General features: G+C 48.0%; 1 protein-coding gene across 1 annotated transcript in view; it reads left to right on the top strand.

Annotated features, from left to right (window-relative positions):
* The first annotated feature begins 1,335 nt into the window (after positions 1–1,335).
* The window catches only part of FARP1 (FERM, ARH/RhoGEF and pleckstrin domain protein 1), a 290,026-nt gene continuing 272,274 nt past the window's right edge, over positions 1,336–19,087 (top strand). Inside the window, exon 1 of the mRNA XM_039252521.1 lies at positions 1,336–1,717. The gene's annotated coding sequence lies outside the window, so the exon portion shown is untranslated. The remainder of the gene's footprint in view (positions 1,718–19,087) is intronic.

Here is a 19,087-nt window from a genome sequence, read left to right on the forward strand (position 1 = left end):
TCTCTCTCTCTGGGGGGGGGGGGGGGGGGGAGGAAGCCTTTGGCTATAAAAAAAAAATACAGGTCAGTACCGTATACTCAAAATACGTCTCCTTGCTCCTCTCCAGGAACTACTCACACCTGCTGCGGCAGGCTCTCCCTGCACTTCTTGTGCCCACGCTCACTGCGGGGCCCCTGCCCGCTGCTCAGCGGCTTCTCCCGTGAAACCTGTCCATCTGGTTTGAGGACCGTGAACTCCTCAAAGGCACAAAATGACCGGGATTCCAGAGCCAGCGGCCTTCGGAGGCGGGTGCTCGCGGCCTCGCGACCTAGCAGAGGGCTGCTCTGGGCTCTAAGCCGCCGCCCGCCCTTTCCCCTCCACGAGTACAGCGAGCAGAAGGCGACGCGAGGGGCTCGGGAAGGGGGAGACAGAGACGGTAAAGCGGGGCTCTCTGCTGGAGGGTGGGGCCCCTCCCCCCGCCCTAGGTCCCAGCCTCCTCGGTCCATCTTGCTCTCCCCCCCCGCCCCCGTTAAACTCCGCCAACCAGCTCCCAACCGATTTCACTCTTGTCCCCCGTGGGGCGTTGCTCCTGTTCCCGGAGGTAGGGCATGTGGGGGTGGGGACTGTCCTGGGAATCGCCGGGGTGGAGGACACTGGGTCGTGGCGGGGGGCGGGGAGCGGGGGAGGTGGCAACCGCCCCTTCGGGATTAAGTCGCTCGCAGCCCAGGGTGGTGCCGGAAGCCCGCTCGTGTGGCTTGGGAGGGGAGTGCTCGTGCGCCCCTGCAAAGGCCGCTTCCCGCGCGACTACGTCAAGTCCCAGGTGGGCACACAGGCACCCCCCCTTGCACGGCCTCGGCCGGGGAGTTGCAGGGTCTGCGCCGCCGCCCGCCCTGCAGCAGCTGCTGGTTAAGCCCGTGCGCTCGTCTCCCGCTCTCCTTACATCGCTTTCAACCACAGCAGCGCGACTGGCGTCTCCCTGGTGGCGCAGCGCTCGCCTCAGCGCTTCCTGCGCTCGGTTCGGTGGCGCAGCGCAGAGACTCGGGCTCTGGCTGTAGGACCAAGTCAGGCACAGATCCGAGGTGGGCTCTCGGGGCCGGGGAGGGGCGCTCCGGGCTGGGGCCACCTTCCCCCCCTCCTCCCCCGGCGCACCTGCCCCCCAGGGCGGAGCGGGGCGGGGCGCGCTGGCGCGCAGGTCGCCGGCCCGGACGCTGGAGGGGGCTGTGGCTCTCCCGCTGTCCCCGCGGCTCGCGCGGCGCCCAAGCACCCCCCCCACACCCCGCGCCGAGGGGCCGGCCCAGGCCCGGGGAGGGGCGCGATCGCCTTCACTTCCCGCTAGCCGGCCTCGGAGGCGGCGGGTCCCGCGCGGGCGCAGGGCTGCGGGCGCTCGGCTGGGGCGCGGGGCGGGGACGCGGCCGCCGCCCGCTCTGCGCCGCTCCTCCCCGCGCGAGTGGAGCGCGGCCCGGCGTCGAGGCGGCCATGGCGACCCTGAGCCCGCTCCCCACCCACCCCGCCTGCTCCGCCCTCCCCTCCGCCCCGCGCCACCTTTGATGGCTCGGACCTCGGCCGGCCACCGCCAGCCCCGCTTGCGCTCCCGCGCCGCCGCCGCCCGCGGGTATTAATAGCCGAGCGCCCCCGCTGCACGCGCCGCCCGGAGCCGCCGCGCCCTCGGCAGCCAGGGGCTCGGAGCTGCTGCGCCCGGAGGCCCGGAGGGGGAGCCGGAGCCGCCGGCGCCGTGGAGGTAGGAGGCGCGGGACGAACAATGACCGCGGCGGGGCGGGCGGGCGGCAACTTGTGCGAGTCCGGGCGCTCGGGGCCGAGCCGCCGTGGGGGGGGGGAGGGGCGGGTGGAGGTGGGGTGCGTGCCCGCGGCGTCCTGCCGGGAGGAAGCGGGCGGCGGGTGGGATCGGGCTCCCGGCCGCCGGGCCCGGGGCTGCTCCGGCAACAATAGCAGGAGCTCGGGGGCCTCCGGGCTCCGGGCCGCCCTTTGCACCTTTCTCTCTCACCTCCGCGGACCCGGGCTGCGCGGCTCTGCGCGCGGCCCCCCTCGCCTCCCCCACTGCGCGGGGCTCTTCTCTCCCGGCTTCCCCCCCCCCCCGCCCCGCTTCCTCCTATCCCACCCGGCACAGTGACAGCGCCGGACGCCGCTTCCGGACCTCGGGCCGCGACCTTGGCCCCAGACGCGGATCGCGGGCCGGGGAGGTGGCCGCTGGCTCGGCTGCCGCGGCGCTGCCGGGTGCCCGCCGCTCGCCCACGCGCGGCGCGAGCACCCGGGTAGGTGACAAAGAAGAACACACCCTCCGCCCAAGTTAGATTTTGTCTCTCTTCACCGCCTGTCTTTATGGAGAGCAAAGTTGTTTTTTTTTTTCTTTCTTTCCAGCAAAGGACACAGATTTTTGTGGCGTGCATTTCCAAACCAGAACTTCTGATTGTGGTTTTACGATTTAAGTTCCGGAAACTTTAGCTGTGTGATCCGGCCAGACTCTTGAGAGAGAGAGAGAGAGAGAGAGAGAGAGAGAGATTTGTTGTGAGATTTGAGGAGAGTGGAGGGGGGATGAGTTCCCCGTAATCGTTCTGGGTTTCGTTCTTGGCGTTTGGGGCCCCGCTGCTGCTGGGATGGGTGCCGGACCCCAGAAAAGAGGGAGGTGAGGCTTACAAAAGAATTGAGGACGTTGCTATCAGCCCAGCCCCTTGAGCTGTGGAGAGATCGCCTCTCATCTGGAGGAGTTTAGCGGTCTCAGCCTGTCTCTGAGCCTTCTGGAAAAACCCTGGTGGCCTCTGGCTGTTTCATTTTATTATTGTGGTTAATGCCTTCCTCTTGGCTTCCCAGGTTGGACTTGCTCCGCCCAGACCTTCCCTGTTTCCCCCGATTTCCCCTGAGCCATGACTTTTGTGGACCCCCATCTCCCCGCCCAGGGGAGCAGTTTTGGGAGAGCCCACCCTCGTGGGTCATGTTTAATGTGTTCTGCACGTGGTGACTGCCAAGCCCATTCCAGAACGTCCTTTTAGCATTGTCTCGCTTTTCTCATTCAGTCTAAGGAGAGGAGGTAAAGGCCTTTTTGGTGCTGAGAGCTTGGAGGGAGTTGCCTTAAAAATTGCCCTCTGGTTCCCATGGGGTGAGCCTTTCTGGGGTCTCCTGGCTTTCGCTTTCTTCCCTCATCTCACAGCCTTCCGGCTGGGGGCTTACCCTCGGCCTTTCCAAAGGGTTGGTCTTCTGCTGTGACAGTTTCTGAGGATGGCTTCCTCGGTGGGTTCAGCATCCACATGGCTCACTTTATATTCCGGCACCATCGTTCTGCAGCAAGGCACCAATATTGGAGTTCCTCCAAGCGCAACAAAACGTTTGTGTTTTTAGAATGTCTGGTTAATAGATCTGCCTCTGGGTAAAATAAATAGACATTATTGGCCAGGGGCTGGCTCACTCGCTGGGGGAAGCGTTGGTGGAGATACTGAGCTGATGCCTCCCTTACTGCAGGGCTTCCCGGAATCTCCTGTTTCTTTGAGGCGGGCAGGAAACTTGAAATAGTTGGGGATGATGTAGTTGTGCCCCATAAGGTCACAGATTCTGTGGCACACCCCTTGTGAGTTGGTGCGTGGTTGCACATTGAAGGAGTCTGTCCCTATGGAAATCCTGGAGTTAGGTTTATAATGCCCCTTTTCACATTGATAGTCTCTTCCTGGAATTTGTATAGCGATTGAATTCCTTGGGTCATAATAGAACAGTAATGCTACTCTGTAGCCAAATTTACCAAAAGGAGATTTCAAAATCTATCCGAGACAGTTTTCTTCTGGTGTGTTGCATTCAGTTTGTAATTATTTTCACACAAAAGGACAGCTGGGTGAATGTTTTTGTTTTGTACTTCATTACAGAAAGTTAAGAATTAAATACAGGATCAAAGCGGTTCGTTCCTTGGAAAGTGGAATTCGCCCTATAATCCTCGATGCGCAGAGCCAGGTTTAGTTCATTTGGAAAAACGATACAACTTTTAAAGAAGGGGGCTTGGGATAACCAGCAAAACAGAAAAGCTTTTTCCATCCTAGAAGAGGTTAGAGAACCCTGGAGAGAAGTCAAGAGCCCACTCTTTGTCGGCTGAACACCCTTTAGGAAAGACATTGTGACCTTTCCCGGAGGGCGGGACAAGTTTTGTGGATTTGTAGGTGCCCAGCTCTGATCTCGTAGCACAGAGAACTGGCATTTGAAACACACCCTTTATAACTGGCCTTGCTTATTGTAGAGAACTGCCTAGGCTTCTTGAGAAATGCCCTATCCCTGGTAACGGAAAATGCTGCAGAAAAGAGAGGTGCCGCCGTGATCCCCCAGATAGAGTCGCCGGCTTCAGTCCTTTCCGCTTTGGGTGCGCAAGCATTCTAGGTATTGGCTGGGAAGGGAAGGGGCAGGCTTTTAGGTCCCGTGGCTGCCCTCTCCTAATCTTGGGTACCTTCAATGGAAAAGGCAGGCTCTTCGAGCAAGGCTATTGGATGGGAAGGTAGGTCAAGTTCTTTTTCTTGCTGTTTAATGCGTTGAGTTTCTGCTGCGGCCTGTTTCCTCCAGGTCACTGCGTTAACCTCTTCCACGTGTCCAGGAAGATCAGAGCCCAACAGTTTCCATTCAGATTACGTGAAATACTGACTTCCCCAGTCTTTTTAATGCCAAACGCCGCCTTTGTTTTTAATCAAGAAGCCCCCAGAAAATGTTTGTTTTAAAGCAGAGAAACTGGGTTTTTTCCGGCTCCCCTTGTCCCGGTCGAAGGCAGGAAAAAAAATGTTTTGCCAAGTGGATACTTGAAGCAAAAGTGGGCACTTGATAGATTTTAAATATGGTGCTCTAAGCTTTTGCTATCTCTGAAATAAGCCAGGGACCGTCCAATACAACGTGATTAACACTAGCGCTCGCTCAGCGTTGGCTACGAATCGGCAGTTTTCTTCTTATAATGTGGGACGGAAATAATAGACAAACTGTAAGATTGGCAAATAAATGATGTGAGAATTCATCATTTACACTGAATTAATTTCATGTGTAAAATTGTCATATTTGTGCATACATTTTCAAACAAAGGAGCCACCAGCCAAACCAGATTGCTTTTAACTCTATTATGCTAATATTTCTTGTCACAAGGGTAATGCCACTCTACACACAGACTTCGGCTTCCCATAAGAGTATCTTCTACAAGAAAACTAACAAAGCCAAGATTATGGTGATTTTCATTTTTTTGTTCTCATCCTGTTAACTCAGGATCTAGTATATGCCTCGCACATAGCAATCCCTTGATAAATACATGCTGGGAATAAATAAAACCTAGTTTTTGATGTCCTTTCCAGGTAATCTTTAACGTTTTTAAGGTTGCTGTTCTGGGAATTGGAAGATTTGATATTGATTTTGTTCCCATGTTGTGCTAATTTAACAATTTAAATTAACCTTGAAAGCTGGGTAATATTGTAAAAAGGTACAGCCTCGTTAAAAAGAAACTTAGGTCTAAAAGCATGAAGTTTCGTTAGTGAGCCTCTCTTTGGTGGTAACCTCCATTTTTGTGTGCCTTTAGGTATCTTTGTTCTGGAATGATAAATGCCCTGGGTGTGCAATTCCAGACTGATGTTGTTGTATTCATCAACTACCTTCTGGTTCCTTTGTGGCAGCTGTAATGTCAGCCATCAGGCTGCTTGTTACTTGTGAGTAGTCTTGTCTTTTCTTTCCGCTGTCTTTTTTTTTTTTTTTTTTTAAGCTTATTTATTTATTTTGAGACAGAGAGCACGTGAGCAGGGGAAGGGTAGAGAGAGAGCGGGAGAGAGACAGAGCCCGTTGCGGGGCTTGAACTGACAAACTGTGAGATCATGACCTGAGCCTAAAATCAAGAGTTACACCGACTGAGGCACTCAGGTGCCCCCGGCTCCTTTTAAGGTTCTTTGGAGTTCTGCAGTTTCACTATGTCTAGGTATAGTTTCTTTTCTCCTTGACTTTGAATACCCCTTCCTTTGTACCTCTTATACCTTCTCACCCTCCCCTTCTTCCCTTTCTGTACTCGTCCCTCCCATCTTCTTACCAGTCTCTTTCTTTCTGTCTCCCAGTACCATTTCAGGGCCCCTCTGGCCGTTTGGTCTGGGCTCTGATGCCTGTGAACACTTGTGAACAAGTCTTTGTGTAAAGATTTGTTTTTAATTGTATCTCTGGGTCTTATAAGTATATGCCTAACTTTATAAGAAGCTACCATCTGTTTTCCCAAGTATCTGTGCCATTTTACAATCCCACCGATGACACCTGAGCATTCCAGTTACTGTAATCCTCAGTAACTCTTGAAATTGTCAGTCTTTTTCATTTTAGCTATTCCGGTGGGGTGTTGTGGTATCTTATAGTGGTTTCATTGTATATTTCCCTGATGGCTAGCGATCACTTTTCATGTGCTCGTTGGCCATTTGTAGATCTTTGTGTATTAAAACTTTTGTATTTTTAATTATGTTTTTATCTGATCATTTTAGATAGCTTTTGAGCGTAATTAACATATAATAAACTACACATACGTTTAATGTCATCTTATTTTACTGTGGGGATTCTTTATATATTCTGGATACAAGTTCTTTGTTAGATCTGTGTGTTGTGAATATTTTCACCAGTCTAATTTTTAACCTTTCTATTTTTTGATGATATCTCTTCAAAAGCAAAAATTGTTAGGAAAGCATTATATACATGATCTAATTATTGAACTTAGTAAAGGTCAAGGAATTTATTCACTTTTGGAAAAATAACACCTTTTTATGTGTGAGGCTTAGGAAGTATTGCTCTGTTCAGGTGGTCAACCTCCATTTTTGAGGCTGAAGGAGCAGTTTTGTTCTTTCCTACCTAAAACTGAGTTGACGAGGCTTAAAAACGAAAGAGAAGGGGCGCCTGGGTGGCTCAGTCCGTTAAGCATCCGACTTCGGCTCAGGTCATGATCTCATGGTCCGTGGGTTCGAGCCCCGCATCGGGCTCTGTTCTGGCAGCCAGCTCAGAGCCTGGAGCCTGCTTCAGATTCTCTGTCTCCCTCTCTCTCTGACTCTCCCAAGCTCATGCTGTCTCTCTCTCTCTCTCTCTCTCTCTCTCTCTCAGAAATAAATAAAAACATTAAAAAATTTAAAAAAAAGAAAGAGAAAAATACCTGCTTATTTTGAAAATCTGAGGAAACAATTATGTTCAAGATTATGATCAAATAAACAGATTTCTAAAATTCAAAGTGGAGCTCTATTTGTTCTTTAGCACACAGAAAGATGATGGGAAAGATACTTTTGAAAGCAATACAGAAATGAAGCCTTGGGTAATAGCAAGGTGTAACATTTTATTTAATTTTAACTTTTTAAAGTTTATTTATTTATTTTGAAAGAGAGAGAGCATGCATGAGTGGGTATGGGATAGAAAGAGAGGGAGAGAGAGAGAGAGAGAGAGAGAGACAGAATCCCAAGGAGGCTCCACACGGCACAGAGCTGCATGTAGGGCTCGATCCCGCAAACCATGAGATCATGACCCGAGCTGAAACCAAGACGCTTGACCGACTGAGCCCCCCAGGCGCCCCAAGATGTAACATTTTAAAAAGAGGTCAGAGCGGCACGTGTGGCTAGTTATGAAATGCCTTAAGTTCCTCTTTATTTTGGCAGGAATTCTATCTTGCTGTCTATCTTCACTCCTCATTTTCTGAACCAGATAATAAGCATTATTAGGGTCAGAAAGTATGTTTTCCTAATTTTTGTTTCTCCTGCCTGGAGGAGGTAAATAAATATTGGTTGATCTGAATTAAAATTTGTGTAATGAACATTTTGACAATCCGGAGGTAGAGGGCTGTCTCCGAGGCAGCAAGCATTGGGAGCGTAGGCACCAGAACCAGACCGGTCTGCCCTTCCACGCAGGCCATGTTTGTGATGTTGGGCAAGTTACGGGTGTGCTTTTCCCTCCAACTTCAAGGGACCCTGTAAGAGTACTTTTGTCATAAAATGGTAGAAGGTCTGACTCACTGCAGTTTCAGCCATCAAACATTGAGTTGCCTCAAGTAATAATAAGGGGTTCACAGTTTGGTGTCTTGGCTCACAAGATCATCGGGGACCCAGGCTCTTTCTGTCTGTCCCCCTGCCACCCCTGCGTGTGGGTCTTCATACTTAGGCTCGTTGCCTAGCGGTTAATTAGACTGTTGCCGCCGAATTAGCTGTTATGACTAATGGCGGCTGCGGCTGTGTCCTCTCACTCATGTGGTGGTGGGTTAATGGCACAGCCTTCTTCAGGCTACTTTCGTCATCGAGCCAAACCCTTTCCAGAAGACTCCCAATGTCTGGGGGGGTCTAGGAAGGGGTATCCAGGGAACGTTTCTGTGCTCTTAAAAAAGACACCCAGAGGGCAGACCGAATGTGATGTCTGGAACCACAGCAGCCATATTGTGATTCACCTTGGGATGAAGGCAACAGGATGATGGAGCTGAGAGATGGAACCGGAGACCTTTTTTTTTTTTTTTTTTTTTGAGAGAGAGAGAGAGAGAGAAAGAGAATCTTAAGCAGGCTCCATGCCTCAGTCTCATGACTGTGAGATCATGACCTGAGCTGAAATCAAGAGTCGGTCGTTCAACCCACTGAGCCACCCAGGTGCCCTGGGACCAGAATCCCTGTGAGTGTCATCGGGTCACTGATCTTCTGCACGTGGAGCTGACTATACTAAAGAATAGTGCATTTTGTGTACTAAATAATACAAACCTGGGCTTCGTGTACTCAGTAATTTTAATTACTTTCTAGCTCTTACTGCCATTCAAAGCATCTTGCCTGATACATTAGTCAGAAGACTGTATCTTTCTTTCGCCATGTACCATTATCTGTGACAAAACATGCTTCTCTCTATTGATTATGTGGAAAGTGACTTAGTGGTCATATCGGATCTCTGTGAGAGATGAACTGTTTTTCAGGACTTTAGGTATTTGATATTGTGTGTAAATCTTGTGGCTAAACCAACATGAATTTCGCCTTTCCTCTTAAGGCGATCTTGTAGGACCTTCATTTAGAATTGATCATTTGGCAGTTGGATTACGGGACATGTTTGAGAATAATACTTCTTGAAGAAAAAATGATGGCGGTACCTCCCATTTTTGTCAACCTAGAGCGACATTTCTCTGCACGTGTGATAACTGCTTAGGAGATTTGCGAGGACATTATTAATCAGAGATGAACATCTTCCTTTATAACCTTACCAGAGCTTTTGGTTCTCTGGTGTCCGATCTTATTAAGGGCCAATGTTATTAGAGGAGCGAGCTCGTTGAAAATGTCAGGATTTGGGTCAACCAGAGGTTTACCAAATGGAAAAACTAGACACAGATATTTGTAAGGAAAAGTTAAACGATTTCATAATAACCTTCATATTAATTTAAACAGATAAATTGAAGGCAAAATATCCAGAGGAGCAAAATGCAGAACAGAGAGCAATAATAGTTCTAGCTTCAGTTAATTGATACAACTTTTTTTTTTTTTTTAAATTTTTTTTTTAATGTTTTATTTATTTCCAGGAGAGAGAGAGAGAGAGAGACAGCGGGAGCAGGGGAGGGTCAGCGAGAGAGTCACAGACTCTGAAACAGACTCCAGGCTCTGAGCTGGCAGTCAGCACAGAGCCCGACGCGGGGCTCGAACCCACGAACCGCGAGATCATGACCTGAGCGAAAGTCGGACGCTTAACCGACTAAGCCACCCGGGTGCCCCTAATTGATACAACTTTTAAAAAGAGGTCTGATCAGCCCCTCCCCCCTCCCATTACTATGATGGTGGCGACCTGACCAGGGTCATTTCATTATTCACTGGGCTGCTTTATTTTTACTTTAGTGTATGTCAGAGCCTGTCAAGGCAGTGGATATTTATGAATTAGTTTGTTGAATAGTCTAGATACCAGTGGTGCCACAAAATAGGGCTGAGTCCTTGCTCGCAGAGTGTGGCATCCAGGGTGGGTGGAGAAAGGTCTAGGTGATTTATAGTAAAGGGTGAAATATGACAAGAGCCTTGCACAAGGGATAGAAACGGTGCACGTGTTGGGGACAGTGAGACAGTGGGTTCTGATCGGGAGAATGACATTTGAGTGAAGCTTTAATTTAAAGAAGCATGATTTCGTTGATTCATTTTAGTGTGCACTTTGTAGTGTGTTTATTGTGACAGGATTAGAAAAAGTATTCACACATAAAAGAGAAAGTAAAAATTCCTTGGGATCCTGCCATTTAATGATTATGAAAATTAAAAATCGGCTGATTTCCATTTAACCTTTGGCCATATTTGGTATATTTCCAGTATTTTTACCTATGTAGGCGTACATTTTTATTAAAACTTGAGAGAACGATGCATGCACATTGAGAAGCCACTTTTTCCCCCTTTAACATGGTCTAAGTGTTTTCCATATCGAGTTTTCTTTGAAATGAAACCGTTTGATGCCTTTGTGATGTTACTGTTATGTGACTGTACATAACGTAACTGACATTGCCCTTTATCGGTCATTTTTTTAAAACCTATTTTTATTTTTTGAGGCAGTGCGTGTAGGGGAAGGGCGGGGTGGGAGGAGAGAGAGAGAATCTTAAACAGGCTTCACGCTCAGCACAGAGCCCGTCTTGGGCCTCGCTCCCTCCACCCTGGGATTGTGACCTGAGCCGCAATCAAGAGCTGGATTCTGAGCTCACCGAGCCACACCGGCGCCCATATCGGTCATTTTTGTTGTTGTTGTTTTGTTTCGCTGGCAATGACCATGTGTACATAAATCTGTGGTAGGAGGGTCCCTAGGACTCTTGGTGCAAGGGACAGATGCCCAGCTTGGGGTGTAGGATGCAGACTAAAGGGGTATTTCTTATTCTCAATACCGACTTCCCAAAGAGCAGAGGTAAGTCGGTGTCAAGCACAGAGACCTGGATCCAAGGTCGGCTGCCGTGACTGTTTTGAGCAGGACATTTTGGGGGTGGGGAAGGGCAGGAAGTCCAGCATCTGTGGCTCCTGCCTTAAAATCCAAGCTGTCCTCCAGTCATCCTGACAGTTCAGCACACCTTTGAGAACGTTCCCATGGAAGGGGTGCTCAGACTGCTCCCACTATGACGAAGAATCGCCTAGCGAAGCGTGAGCCCCCTACCCTTCTTCCCAGGCAAGGACTCGTGTAGGCGACAGGAGGGACCACTCTGGTGGTGGAGGGTGCATCTAGGGGCAGGGCCACTGGGAAACGGGAGCTTGTGCCCTGACAACATGAGCCTTTCCAGATGGCAAAAATAAGAGAGAGATGAAGATAAACCTTCCTGGGGGTGGGGGTGGGGGTGGGGGACCAGCAGGGAAGGGAACGGCAGAAATGTACGAGAGGCTCCTGTCTCACCCTCTCTGGGGCCGTGTGGAGCTCTGAAGTTCACGGGCACGTGAATGTTGATGTCTGTGCCCCGAGAGCAGCGGCTCTAACCTAATGATCCCTTGTGAAGAGTGTCATGGGTAGTTTGTCACTCCTTATATATTATCCCCACGAGGCTCTTCCTGTATTGGAACGCACCTTGAGTGGGGGGGGGGGTAGGGGAAAGGGGTAGAGCTTGCTCAGGGCGACTTTATAGCGTAACTGGCCTGTATCTGGAGGTTGAGAAAGGCCCAAAGGAGGGGCCAGGGGCCCTCCCGCAGGCTGAAATGGGAGGGGTGCCTACTGCTTTGTTTTCTTCTAACTGGGGGAGAATTTTTACCTGCCTACTTTCTCTGCTGCGGGTCGGAAGCATGTGAGTGAAGGGCTTGGTTCTTCACGGCCCGCATCGGCCACCAGCAAAACGTTTGTGACACATCCGAGTCTTGCCTGTTTTTCAAGTTCCCGATGAGAGCAGCGCCTGATTCTGAATCCCATTGGCACACCTTTTGGGACGGTGCACACAGAAGCCCACGGGGACCATCCAGGGCACGTGGCAGGGGCGCGACGGGCATAACTGACCTCACATGGACTCGGAAGGCCTGATGCCCCGATGTGTGAACCCACCCTTTTCACCAGAGTTAGTTCCCGGAGGTCAGGGGCCACGGATGCGACTTCCCTGTTACCTTGCAGGTCTTTAAAAAAGAGCCTTTCTTTGACAGACTAAAGGAGGTCTTATCACAGAGTCACAGGCATCTGGAAAATCCCAGCTCGTTAAATTCCTAATGTCTTCACCAGTTAGAAAGAATAAAGCTGATCTTCCTTTTCACAAAGATTCGTTGATCCCCTTTCACAAGGTGGGTGCTGTTCTTGTCCTTCACATCCGTGCACAAAACAGACAAAAAAAATCCTTGTCTTCAAGGGAAATGCATGTACATTATTTGTCCAAATGGAGGCATTTTTCATACTGGAAGGAGGTGTGAACTGCAGGGGGCGCCAGCGCAGGAGAGGGCTACGTGGATGGTCACTCTCATGCTCAGAGTGCATCTCAGAGGGGGATGCTCATATTTCCCAGAGGCCATCGGATGCCTTTGGGACAGTCTGGGGACAGATCCAGCTAATATGTGGCTTAAGGGATGAACCCCACCATATACACGCCCAGCAAATGTTTATTGAGAATCTTTGTGATTTTTATCTGTGTTTGTCTGAAAGGTCTTTTGCTCCCAGGCAAGAATGTTCGTTCCTAGGGACATAAAGCAGGGACCAGGGGACTTGGCCTCAGGAAAATAATGAATGGTAATTATTTGAAAGAAGGTGGATTCCTGAGCTACAGATCACGGATTCTCAATAACTTGCTTGTAAAAGTCCTTGTGATCAGCATTTTTTGTTTGGTTGTTTTGTTTTGCTTTTTAATGAATATTTGGAAATAAAGACGGCCCTAGGCCCTGAAGGTGATTAAGAAAGGATGTATTTCTTATGGGAAAAAGGAATTGAAATTGCTTCAAAAAGAAAGTACATGTGCATCTATTTAAAAGAAAAATTTTTTAAATGTTTATTTTTGAGAGAGAGAGAGAGAGAGAGACAGAGACAGAGTGCATGTGGGGGAGAGGCAGAGAGAGAGATGGAAACTCAGAATCTGAAGCAGATTCCAGGCTCCCAGCTGTTAGCACAGAGCCAGACACGGGGCTCGAACTCCCGAGCCCTGAGATCATGACCTGAGCTGAAGTTGGGTGCTTAACCGACTGAGCCACCCAGGCGCCCCTATTTTTTTTTTTAATCAAGATGGAATAAAAGTGATTATTTTTCTGTGTACGGTTCTGTGAATTTTATCATGTGCAGCAGTGTGTGCAGCGAACATGACACTCACACTCAGGACAGGGACTGTGTCATTCGGCTCAAAAAATTCCCAAGTGTTGCCACTTTGGAGTCCCTTTCTTGCTTCTCCAGACACTGTTGACACTGATTTCAGCTCTGTCACTGTTGTTTGGTCTTATCCAGAAGACTGTATAAATGGAATCAGGGACTAGTCGAAGAACTTTCAGGTTCTCAGTTGGAGGTGGTAGTGAATTCAGTGGCTACAAACGCGCAGCCGCTGTAAACTTTAGGCATAGGTTTTGATGTGAACACGGTTTTGAATTCCCCTGGGCAAATACCCAGAGGTGGAATCCTCACCAGCACTTGACATTGTCAACACTTTTTATCTTTACCATTTTAATAGGCATGTAGCAGTATCTCAGCATGCTTATGTTTATTTTTTTTTAAAATAAAACATGCCAAAAATGCACCTTTAAAAGACATGACTAAATGGCTTTCTGGTCTACCCAGTGCTGGCTTAGTGAACCCTGTGAAGGGGTAGATCAACAGGAACAATTGTGTATATAAAATCTTAGTCCCAGGCTCCGTAGGTTAAGCATCCGACTCTTGGTTTTGGCTCAGGTCATGATCTCCCAGTTTGTGAGTTCAAGCCCCATGTAGGGCTCTGCACTGACAGCTCGGTACCTGCTTGGGATTCTCTGTCTCTCCCTCTCTTTCTCTCTAAAAATAAATAAATAAACTTAAAAAAAATATGAGTCCCAGAATGGAACAATCCCAGCAAGAAATAGATGTAAGATGTCAGTTCTGAGGTGCTTTTCCCACAGACCTGATAGGATGGATAGCTTTGATTTCAGTAACTATTTTGTTAATTCTCTATATTAATATACAGTGATGATAATTAAAAGATGAAGTTGCAGAAGCTCTGGAATGGCAGTGTAGATATGGAGAGAAGAACACAGGCTTCAGGCGTGTGTTAATTATCTATTGCTGCATGACAGATTCCTCCCAAATTGAGTGACATTGACCAGTAGTAAATCTTTATTGTCTTGCACAGTTTCTGCAGATCAGGACTTTGGGAGTGGCTTAGACGGGCAGTTTCTGTCCCCGTGTTTGCAGTAAAAATGTCAGCTGGGGCTTTAGGGTCTGCTTCCAAGGACCGCTGTAGGCTCCTTGGGCAGGATGCTTGAGTGTCCTCACAATATGGCAGCCAGCTTCTTTCAGAGTGAGTGACTTAGGAGGAGGTCAGGGTGGACACTGCCATGACTTTTATGACGTAGGCTTGGAAGTTATTAATTGTCAATTCTATGGTAGTTCTGGTCACACAGGCCAGCTGTGATTCAGAGGGAAGGGACTGCAGAAAGGTTTGGGTGCCAGGAGGTAAGGATCATTGGAAGCTGGCTACCATAGCATGTGAGGGACCTGTGTTCAAATCCTAGCTGCCAGTTAGACATTGTATGGTCTAGAACAAGTCTTTTAGTTTCTGAGTCTCAGTTCCCTGTCATATTTTAAAAAATGGAGATAATACCTATTGAGCTATAAATCACGGATTTTAAATAACTTGCTTGTAAAAAGTCTTGGTGATCAGCAGTTTTTCAAATTTGGAATTTCTTTTGGGAATTGAAGATAATACAGCTGACCCTTTAACAACACGGGTTTGAGCTGTGTGGGTCGACTTTACACATAGTTATGTCCATAAACACAGCACTGTATGTGTATTTCCTCTTAAGATTTTCTCAGTAACATTTTCTTTTCGCTAGCTTTCTTGTAAGAATACAATATATAATGTAACTGACAAAGTATCTGTTAATTGACTATTTATGTCATTGGTAAGTCTTCCAGTCAACAGTAGGTAATTAGTGGTTAAGTTTTCAGGGAGTCAGAAGTTATACACGGAGTTTTGCCTGTGTGGTCGGTACCACTAACCCCCACAGTGTTCAGCAGTCAACTATATATAAAAAGGGACTGCCTGGTGATTTATAAAAAGCTCATGACATGGTAGGTATTAATTATTAAACTATGAAGCTTTAAATCTTAACTGAGCAGGAGGCATAAAGAAGAGACTCTTAAGTACAGAGAACAAACTGAGGGTTGTGGGCGGGGAGGTGGGCGGGGGGATGGGCTAGACGGGTGATGGACGTTAAGGAGGGCACGTGTTGGGATGAACACTGGGTGTTATATGTAAGTGATGAATTACTAAATTCTACTCCTGGAACCGTTATTACACTGTATGTTAAGTTACTTGAATTTAAACTAAAAAAAAAAAAAAACAACTTAACGGTGCAGAACATATCAACAAAGATAAACACATTAGGTAATAAAAACTTTCCTTTAAGCAAAGGTATTGGTCACATCTTCTTTCACATTTATATTCTGTGTATGTTTAAAATTTGTTCCCCTTTTTCCGCAGTCATCGTGAAGTCGTGAAGACCAAATTCGTCATCTAGTCTTGCTCTCTGTTTTGTCTGTAGTAATACCCCCAGTGAGAAATATATTCCTAGAAGTCTACCGTGTGTGCTGTAGGGATTCAGGGACCTTTGTGATGAGTTTAGGGCTGTCTGGAGAGCAGGCATGAAGGATCCGTTCATTGAACATCCTTACTTGTAAAAGTAACTGAAAAATACGTAAGTTATCACACGTTGACTTTATTGGAAGAGTCTGGAAAGCTTTCTGTTCAAAGTGATCATGGTGTGGGGTAGCCTACCTGTTTTGCTGTCACCGAGAAGGTGGCCGAATGAAATCGAGTGTCTTGGTCTCCTTTCTGTCCCTACCTCCTTTATTTCACCCTCCCCCCGAACTGCCCCTAAATCCAGCCTTAGAGCCCTTCTGCCTCAAACCCTCTCACCTCCACACCTACTGATTCCTCAGCTCGGAAGGCAAGGGCTTTCTACCCAGTTCACCCATTTAGATGTCTACCCAGGCCTTGCCCACTTTCTTCCAGAAGCTCACCTGGACCCTCTGTCTCTACAGTGTGTTTTTTCTCTTCCCTACTCATTTTATTATTGAAACACTGACTTTTATTGAGCACTTCTGAGTTCTAAGTGGTTTAGGTACACAGACTCATTTAATCATCCCGATTGCCCTCATGTTTAATCCCCATTTTAAATAAGAGGAAACTGAGGTACAGAGAGGTTAAATGACTTGCTGGAAGGTCATACAACTTACAATTGGCAGAGCCCAGGCAGAAGCTCAGGAAATCTTTCCTCACTTACTGGAGAGCCCCTTCTACTGAAGTATTTAAAACAAATTTTTTAAATATTTATGTATTTTTGAGAGAGAGCATAAATGGGAGAGAGGCAGAGAGAGAGGGAGACACAGAATCCAAAGCAAGCTCCGGGCTCTGAGCTGTCAGTAAAGTACCCGACGCGGGGCTCGAACCCATGAACTGTGAGATCATGACCTGAGTCGAAGTCAGATGCTTAACTGACTGAGCCCCCGAGGCATCCCTCTACTGAAGTATTTTACACCTCTGCATTCCCACTGCCTGACAAGGTGGGAACTTGGTAGGCACTCAATAAATATTTGCTGACGTTTACCTCTCTTAAGTAAATTTTGTCACAGATAATTTCTTATATTTCTTTGTAAGATGTAGTCCCTCTCCTAGCCTTCTGCAGTATGATGAGGTTCTGAACTTGTTTCTTGTGCTGTTCATTGACCTTCTTGTGTCTGATCACCTATGTCTTTTGTAATTATACACTTAGTTTGCTACTTAAGAGATGAGCACATATACATAAACTTCTTTGTTAAATATATATCTATATCTATATACTTATGTGCATTGAAGTAAGGGCTTTACTCATGATGTTTTTCTTTGGATGGGACTGACAGGAGTGGTTCTTTTTTTCCTTTGACCTTTCTAGGCTTTGTAAATTTCCCTTACTCCATTCTTATTGCTTTGATAATTATCCAGTCATGCTGTTTAAAATGAGAAAAGTAAACTATTTTTCAGAGATGTAAGGAAAGGAAAAGTTGTAAGATTTTTTTCCCTGCACCTTACGCGGAGCCTGCCCACGCATGTGACGGGCGTGCGAGACACGCTTTAGGCATGACATGTCCTTCCCTGTTGTACTGCGGAGACCGTCTGCTTGAAGATTGTGCTCTTCCTGGTGCTCCCAGGGCACATAACAAAGGAATATAGGTGCTCAAGACTCTTGGGGGAGAGGTGGTGATTGACAGGTGTTTATTTGTGGTGTGGAAGTTCAAGGTTGTCTGAGGTCTGGGGTCCAGGTCACGGGATGCTTTTTATTTTGGAGATAGAATAGTTCGGAAGGATGAACTCACACTCTAGACTTTGAGAGTCTGAGAATAGTTACAATAATAATCTCATGGTCACACACATAAATCCCACAGCATTTCCAGGTTCAAAGTCAATGGTAAGGTTCAACGCCTCTGGCAGCACAACAGTGGCCGGGAACAGGATGCTTCTTCCAGGTTCAAAGGTAGGTTAGCAAGGAATGAAGAGGGTAAGAAACTGTCCTGGGAGGTTGATTCCTTTTATTTAAAAGCGGCCATGCTTTGTTGTAGGAAGAAAAACCTTGAGGTACACAGAGGTTGTTTTGTTTTCTAGTCATGCCAGGCTCTTGGGGCATCACCTGCCTGTTTATCCTGAGGAGCTGACCCATGGTGGGAGGGGGCTGAGTGCTGCTCCAGGTCTCCCCCCCCACCCCTCCCCCACCCCTCCCCCATCCCGCCCCCTCCCCCGCCTCCCACTGATTCAGTGCTAGGCTTGGTCTTCAGTTCTGAAGAGGGAAAGGGCAAAAAGAAATGTTTCTCTTAAGGGCTGGTAGGAAAACCACAATAACCTGTCAAACCCATTTCCTGAAAATTGCTTGAAAGCCTACTGTATGAGCTCCTGGCCCATAGGAAAAATGTTCTGGCTTCTAAGAATCCAGCTACTTGGTGCGAGGCTGGATGACTGCCAGTGTCATACGGGGTTCTGTGCTGGACGGTGGGCGTGGCACTTTGCGTTTACTGTTACTTGACTATTCATTCAGTGAGGAAGGTATTATTTCCATTTTACAGAAGAGGAAACTAAGACATAGATGAATGGGTAACGTGCCCAAGGTCACCCAGCTAGCTAATTGGCAAAGTGAGATTTTCCGAAAGTCCATACTCTTCTAATGGCTCAGATTGGGATCTTCCCGTAGTACAGCTATAACTGAGCCCGCCAGAACCCAGGTCAGGGCAGATGGATCCTGCAAGTTCGGGGTCAAGCCCTGTCTTTATGTTAAAATTGTGTTGTTCATTGTAAATTTTTAAAAATTACTTTTGGTCTTTAAAAATAGTCACTAAAGCCTGCCTGGGTGGCTCAGTTGGTTAAGCGTCTGACTCTTGATTTTTGGCTCAGATCATGATCTCAAAGTTCGTGAGTTCCAGCCCCACATCAGGCTCTGCATCAGGCTCTGTGCTGACAGCTCAGAGCCTGCAGCCTGCTTCGGATTCTGTGTCTCCCTTTCTCTCTGCCCTCTCCTGCTCGAGCTCTGTCTGTCTCTCTCTTTCTCAAAAATAAACATTAAGAAAAAAAAGTCTCTAAAATGATCGTAACTGCTGAATTGTCTTGGTGCCCCCTTACATTTTACCCAGGGTGAGTGCCTTCCTTGCCTCTCCTGAGTCTCGACCTAGCAGGCCCTGCTGGAGACAGAAGGGTGGCAGCAGCCAGCAGAAGATTTCATCATCTGTTTCAGCATTGAAACTGATGCTGAGCAATTTTTTTACCCTTCAAGGAATTCGGAGGGTTGAGTCACCATCGTATTGACATATCTCGGTGTCCCTTTAAGATGGTGCTCTGCCTCTGATGGACGCAGGCGTCGGTACCCGACGTTGCTTACAGCGGTTCAGCTTTGAGACATTGACACCCATGTGTGATGGAAACCTGCTAGAGTCACTGGTGGCTGGTGTTTTGTAGCTGGGCTCTAACGTTTGGGGTCGGGAAGGAGGGGTTCGTTTTTCACACGGATGCCACGTAATAAAG

Source organism: Hyaena hyaena, unplaced genomic scaffold (genome assembly GCF_003009895.1).
Source record: "Hyaena hyaena isolate Hyena2069 unplaced genomic scaffold, ASM300989v1 scaffold_418, whole genome shotgun sequence".
NCBI lineage: Eukaryota > Metazoa > Chordata > Mammalia > Carnivora > Hyaenidae > Hyaena > Hyaena hyaena.